We start from the raw sequence: 7,891 nt of genomic DNA on the forward strand, positions 1-7,891 counted from the left end.
AAAGGTAGCTATTCCTGTGGAAAAGGATTGTTTAGTCTCAAGGAGTAGAACAGTGGATTGTCGCTCGCTACTGGAGGGAGAGCCTTTGCAGGGCACTTGAGGGGAGACACACAAGGAGTAGAAGAAACAGTCCCTTCGCAGGAAACCTATAGTTGAAAGCACCAACGGAAGAGGCAGGACTCACATCTGATGTGGAGCCTGCTGGAGTTAATCCGTGAAAGTTTCCTGGAGGATTTTAGCAGATTTATTGGGAACATTGTACCCATGAGTGTGCCCAAGACTTCATGCTGTGCTGTGATGGGATGTTGGGGAAATGGCAGGGGAAGGGACTAAAAAAACCTCACCACGGGCCCGGCCGGCCCATGGTTCACTTGGGAGAGTGTGGTGCTGATAACACCAAGGCCACGGGTTCGGATCCCCATATGGGGATGGCCGGTTGGCTCACTTGGGAGAGCGTGGTGCTGAAAGCACCAGGTCAGGGGTTAAGATCCACTTACTGGTCATCTTTTAAAAATGTTTTAAATTTAATTTTTAAAAAAAGAACCCCTCACCAGGATAGTATAACGATTACTTCCAAGTGAAAACATTTGAGCTACCGCAGAGGCAGAAAGAAATCTTATCTGAACTTCTCTTATCTGAATAAAGCAGCTGCCACAAACCCTCTATCGCTCCGGGGAGGTCTCCCATCAGGGAGGCTCTGATCTCGGACGCTGTAAACAAGCCTCATCAGAACCTTCCATCCTTTGAAGCCCTAAAACACTCTCTCCCCACCCCCTTATAAAGTGTGTATATAAACCTTTATCCCTAGTTTTTGGAAATTTCCTACTGAGTGCCCTGCATACATATGAGTAAACTTTGTCACCATTCAGACCTAGGTCGGTAACCTAAGTTCCTCCCAACACAGGAAACCAACCCTTCACCTGCTGATCTGCACAGGCAGGAGGCTAAGGGCAAAGGCTTAGCTCAGCCCCAAGTGGATGCTGGAAGCCTGCCATGTGGTGCTTACATTCACCCTGGAATGAATAGAGCATCCCAGGTGGAACCAGCGGCCTATCTGCCGCTCTTCCTGGGCTGTATTGCCCCTCCTCCAGTGCAGGACCCTAAGGGCCCAGGTGACCAGCATCAATTGGCCACCCAGCAGATGCTTCCCTAAGACCAACTGTCCCAGCTCAGTTCCCCTCCCCCATCCCACCTCTTTCTTTCCCCAGTGTCCTACCAATCTGCTCTGCCAGGCTCATGCTTTGGGCTCTCTGGAGTGATATTGTGATGGAAATTAGGAAGAGGATGCAGGAGGAAGCAGCAAAGATTTATGACTTTCACAGAGTTTCCATTAAAATCCCTGACAACTGGTTATTTATGAGAGGGCTGGCTGCAACGGGAATAGGCCAGAGCCTGGCACCTCTATCATTTCAGGGGTGATGTCAGGAGCAAGCACAAGGTGAACAGAGCTGTCCCCACTGTAGAGTAAAGTGGGCTTCAACTGTCAGGCAAGGCAGAGAGTAACAGCCAGGGAATCAGAGAACATCGGTGATTTGTGCCAGGAAAATCAGAAGCAGGAAAAATCCACATGGTGATCGCTAAGGGACTTTCTGGGCCTGGGCATGAAAGGGTGAAGCAGAGTGTTGGAGGGTCCTTCCAGCTGTCAAAAAATATGGACTGTGTCCCCCCTCTGAGCGCTAACTCACAGGCAAGAGTGTGTGAAAAGAAACAGGTCTGAGACTGTTGTTTACATTGTCGTTTTGTTCCTAAGACACCCACCTGACCAAACACGTAAACAGTAAAACAATGGAATCCTCAGAAGGTTGTTTGCTCTGCAGTTGACAGACTCTTGTCTCAGTTTGGGATTCTTCCTTCAAGTAGTTAATTTTTAAAAAGAGAGATCCTCCTTCCACTCCCTGAATCAAGGTCCCCCTTGTGCCAATCAAAATAAAGTCTTGGTACATATACCAGGGATCAGGTAGAGAGTGGGAAGGAGGCAAGGACACTTAGAAGGTGAAATTTTACGTACCCTAGATTTTTTTGCTTTAATTCTGCAATGCATGAGGGAATGTTGTAGAAGTGTGCACGATCACAGAATTAGGATTCTTGTTAAATCAGAAGAGCTCTTAGAGACCCTCTGGCATTTCTGTTGTTTTCGGATGAGGAAACAGGCCCAGGAAAGTGAAACGGCTTGCCCAAGGCCGTGCAAGGGGTTCACAGAGCCCACTACCCCTTACTCCACACCCTCTTCCTACTGTTACTAGTAAAATGGAGATAGAAATCGCTGCTCAGCACCTCTTTTGATTTCTCCACATTTTGTTGTGTATCCATATCTGCTGGGGCTGAAGGAGCCCCTGGAAATGGGGCTGCTCAGTCATGAGCGGTGGAGCTTCCGGGATTTTGTTTTCATCTTGCCTCTCTTTCTCATCTTCCTCCACCTTCTGGAGAAAAAGATCTCACAGAAAGGAGCCATTCATGGCAATTTTTAAGGCATCCTTTTCTTGGTGTGGATGACCCCAAGAAACAAAATATGTACAAAGTGCCCTGATTGCAAGTGAAATAATAGGCACATTCCTTGAGCCCTTCCTATGTGGAAAGCACTTTGCTGGGTGCCACTGGGGACACACAGACACATGCACTAATATACACACTACATGTAGCAAAAGGAGCCTCTGCAAAGTTGCTTTTTTATTTTTCTTTAAAGTGCTTGGAGTATCCATTTCCCACTAACACTTGTTTTTGGTGGGTCACATGATGTGTACGTGTATGTAATGGGTATGTAGTCTGAAGTCCTCTTACTTATACGATGGTATTATCTTATATGATAATAATGGTAAAATATATGCAAATCCAGACTTACCAAGCAGTTAAATACACCCAAATCATCTTTGCTGTTTAAAAACTGTCTAATGAACAGTTAAATATTCAATGGTTAGAGAATGAAGTAAACTATGGTAAAATCACTTATTGTAACAAAAAAAGAAACCAATAAGGATGAAGTTTTATAGCAATATGAGAAAATCTTTTACCTAATAGTAGTAAGTGAAAAAAATTTCTGTAAAGGCTATGACTATGATTATGTCAAATGTGTTTGTATGCATTAAAAACTGAAAGAGATATTAAGAGAGAATTTTCAAAAAGAAAAAAAAGTAAAACCATGACTCGTACAGATATAATGAACACATGTTAAAGTTTTTATTTAACTCATTCAATGAAGAAATCAGCCAGATGGTCAGATGGTTCAGATGGTTCAAAAAAGAAGTCAAGAAGCACAAAGTTGTCTCAGAAAAGGAATGCTGAAAGGAATTGCAAATAGAGGCAAAACTGGTTTTGTTCAACAAGGAAGAGAGGAAAGACAAACCCCTATCAGACCTGACAGAATCTGCTTGTCTATCAATTACCTACAGTTTACAGAGTTGTAAAGTAACTTCCACAGACTCCATTGAAATCAGATAATCCAGTGAAGGATGTCATACTGACAAATTTTCTCTACAGACACAAGACTTGGAAGTATTGATAAGGTTATGGAATTTTTTTCAGTTTATTAAATGAAAACTTTTTCCCCCATATAAAGATGACCAGTAAGGGGATCTTAACCCTTGACTTGGTGTTGTCAGCACCACGCTCACCCAGTGAACTAACCGGCCATCCCTATATGGGATCCAAACCTGTGGCCTTGTTGTTATCAGCACCGCACTCTCCCGAGTGAGCCACAGGCCGGCCCTAATGTAATTTTTTTAAAAAAAACTATCCCAATATTTTAAAGGGACCACTGCAAAGCCCCTTTAAATATTAACGTTCTTTGAAGTGTTTAATAGATGATTTGGTTTGCCCACATGTTTTAGAAACACATGGTTAATGTGAGGTATACGGGGGCCTATTTTTCCTGAAGTTTATAAACACCATACGTGGCTTGCATGTAAGAGTCCAGTGGTATATCAACATAATTAGCAGTCCCCTTCTTCCCATTGATTATTTGGTCCTCTTCTTTCTCAAACTGTGGCATAGAAACAATCTGAGCTTTATAAGTCCTACGTGGTAACAGAGACAGCAAGATTTGGAGATTAAAATCCCTATCGCCTCTTTTTCCATGGACTTGAGAATCCAAAGGCCCTAGTCATTGCTGCTGGGCAGGCCCAGGCAGGGCTGGAGCTGAGAGTGAAGGAGAAAGTGGCAGATGCTATTCAGGCACCTTCTCCTAGACTTGCCTCCTGTTTTTTCTTCTTGCCATAGGCTATATCTATGTCACCCAGATGCTATAGATCTGCACGAGCCAGGACAGTGACCACTTGCCTGTAGCTATTTCAATTTTTTTTTTTTTCCTTTGGCAGCTGGCCTGTACAGGGATCCAAACCCTTGACCTTGGTGTTATAAAATTGCCCTCTAACCAGCTGAGGTAACCAGCCAGTCCCCACTATTTCAATTTAAGATAAATAAAAATTCAGTTTCTCAGTCTCGCTAGCCACATTTCAAGTGCCCGATAGCTACATGTGATTAGTGGTTACTGGATTAGATAGTGCAGTGTCGAACATTTCCATCATTGCTGAGATTTTTTTTTCTTTTTTTAAAGATGACTGGTAAGGGGATCCCAACACTTGACTTGGTGTTGTCAGCACCACACTCTCCCAAGTGAGTCACGGGCCGGCCCTCATCATTGCTGAGATTTCTACTGGACAGCACTGCTGTAGATGACCACTCCCTCCCTCTTCCTCTTTCTCAAATTTCTCTCCCATCCCTTTTACTGCTTGCCAAGCTTGTTATTCAAATAAATCAAATGTCACCTTTGACAAAAACTCTCACCTTGACCAAACTTTAGTTAGGCTCCTCTGAGCCCTCTTCTCAATCAGGCCTTGACCTTGGGCTACCATTTCAGTCTTTTACCAAGTCCAGTTTTAGCAAGACTCCTAAAGCAATTTAGAAAGAATCCACTTGGGCCGGCCCGTGGCTCACTCGGGAGAGTGTGGTGCTGAGAACACCAAGGCCCCGGGTTCGGATCCCATATACAGATGGCCGGTTCGCTCACTGGCTGAGCGTGGTGCTCACAACACCAAGTCAAGGGTTAAGATCCCCTTACCGGTCATCTTTTAAAAAAAAAAAAAAAAAAAAAAAGAAAGAATCCACTTGATATCTGTAGTGGTTTGAAACTCATTGAAGCTTGAATTGTGTACCCTAAGTTTTATGTATTAGAAACTTGGCCCCCACTGTGACTGTTAAAGAGGGTGGGGAATTCCATTATGGTAATTGAAAGGTGGAGCCTTGAAGAGGTGATTGGATTGTAGAACTGTGCAGTAGTGAATGGATTTAAAATGGTGGTCAGGGGCATGGTTCTGAGGGCTTTAAAGAAGAGGAGAGTCTCTCTCTCGGCTCTCTCTGCTTCCACCATCTTGCAATATGAGACCCCTGAGTCACTGTTGCCAGCACCAGATGGACTTTGGATTTCCTAGCCTCAGAAACTCTAAGCAATAAATTTCATTTTCTTTTTAATTACCCAGTTCCATGTATTTTGTTATAAGCAACAAAAATAGACTAATACAATATCTGATCACCCTCAATATATGATCAAATTCCTCATCATTCCCTTTTGATATGTGATTAATCCCTGGCTTGCTTTTCAGCAAGAATCTCGTTAAATGGGCTTAGCAAAAATCCCACAACCCTTGATGTTTCCTCTTAGTTATTTTCCATCCACTGACCCCTCACTCTGCTCCTTGGCTATAAATCCCCACTTGTCCTATTGTATTCAGAGGAGAGCACAATCTCTCTTCCCTACTGTAAGGTTCCTTTTGCAATAGTCCTGAATAAAGTCTTTCTTCCCATTTGAACAGGCTTTGGATGAGGTGAACAGGCTTTCACCTCTTCTGTGAAACCTTTCTTGCCACTAGGAAAAATGAATTCTGTGCTGTCTTAGCACTGTGTAGATTCCTGTTCTGAAGCCAATATCTTGTGGTATTACACACACTTATGTGTTTGTCTTCCCTTATGGATTACTGAACTCATGAAAAACATAGTGAGTGTAGTGGTTAAGAGTACAGTCACTGAAGTCAGAGTGCTGGGTTCAAATCCTTCTGATGGAATTCACTAGCTGTGTGAGCTTGGGGAAGTACACTTATGTCTCTAAACCTCACTTTTCTCATTTGTAAAATGGGGAAAATAAAAGTGCTTCCCTTAAGGATTGAATGAGATAATCCACTGTGTTATTATATCCAGTTATTAAGGGTTGCATGCAGTTGCAGCCTTCCCTTGACATTTCTATTAGAAATAAATCAGACTAGTTAATTTTTTAAATTATGTGCTGTTGAATTTAGCTCCCTAAAATGTCAACAAAACAACTTGTGGGTAAGACAAAGTTGAATTTATTCTTACCATAAGGAGAGCATTACCTTAACAGACTTGTCGTGTCTCGGGGTGAGGGGGGGGACGGGACAAAGTTGTACATATTGAGACTTCAAAATTTGGTTTAAGGAGGGCTCTTTCAATGTGGAGTGGGGGGTGATTAGAATTGGGTAAGGATCACTATATAATAGTTTAGAATTGATTGACACACAAAGGAAGCATTTGAGACCAAGGGTTCTAAAGAGTCTTAGAGCATACAAGACTGTCATTCGATGCTTTCTATTGATGGTTCTTTTAGGAAGTTCCTAGAATGAACAATGGGAAGTTTAACGAAATAGTTCTCACGTTAATGTACATAAAAAGTTGCATGGGTGTAGGAGGTTTCAGTTCTCAGTGCTTTTAGAAAAGCTAATACATAAAATTAAGAGAAATGTATCCAGGATACTGAGGGCACTTATCCCTGTAGACAGGGTTTAAAATGGAAGAGTATTATTTTGGTAACTTAGAAGGTGATTTGAACTCTAGACATATGCCCCACTCCCTACCATCATTTCCTGCAATCTATTCATCTTAGTTGAATGCCCCCCATCTTGTGAGAAGGCAGAATTAGGAATGCTCATTCCCCTGCCTGAAACCTAAAGTTGCTTCACGGGCATACATGCTCTGGTTAGATGGCACAGAAAAGTTTCTTTCCAGATTTAGACAGTTGCTACTCCTTGGAGAAGGGGGACTTTTGAATTCAACCTTGCACTATGCATGTGCAATTTTTAGTACCCTTTGGATGTTAAAAAAAAAAATTATTCTGACACTTGTTAAAATGGCAAGGGAGGCTTTATTCAAGACCAAAGGGGAGAGAGATTATGCTCAACTCCAAATACAACAAGGGTAAGTAGGGATTTATAGTCAATAGCAGAGTGAGGGGTCAGTGGATGGAAAATTACTAAGAGAAGACATCGGGGTAGGGGGTTCTGGCTAAACTGACAACAGGACTCTTGTTGAAGGCAGGCCAGCATGACCAGTTATCAAGAATGAGGGATTCTCTCCAAACTGACTAAGTGGGATTCTTGCTGGGTTTATTCTCAACCGCAGTAAGAAAGAACACTATTACCTAGATAGAGTTAACTCTAAAAAATAATTTCTCTATAGAACGTTAAAATACAGAAACTAGGGCCGGCCCGTGGCTCACTCGGGAGAGTGCGGTGCTGATAACACCAAGGCCGTGGGTTCGGATCCCATATAGGGATGGCCGGTTGCTCGCTGGGAGAGCGTGGTGCTGACAACACCAAGTCAAGGGTTAAGATCCCCTTACCGGTCATCTTTAAAAAAAAAAAAAAATACAGAAACTAGGGGACCCAGAAAGAGTGCTGGGTCTTCTTTAGGGACATGTGGGAGGCATGATTAAATGCCAAAGAAAGTCTCAACTATAAGACTCTTAGTGAAATGTTATGTGGAGGCAGGAAAAAATGAAGATGACCTCTTGAGGGCCCTTCAAAGGTACGGAGCTTTCTCCTTTTTCTTAGAAAGAAGAGAAAAAGATATGTAAACAGCTCCTTCTAGGGGACAAAAGAGGCTCCTCGGA

This window comes from Cynocephalus volans, chromosome 10 (genome assembly GCF_027409185.1).
Source record: "Cynocephalus volans isolate mCynVol1 chromosome 10, mCynVol1.pri, whole genome shotgun sequence".
NCBI classification, from domain to species: Eukaryota; Metazoa; Chordata; class Mammalia; order Dermoptera; family Cynocephalidae; genus Cynocephalus; species Cynocephalus volans.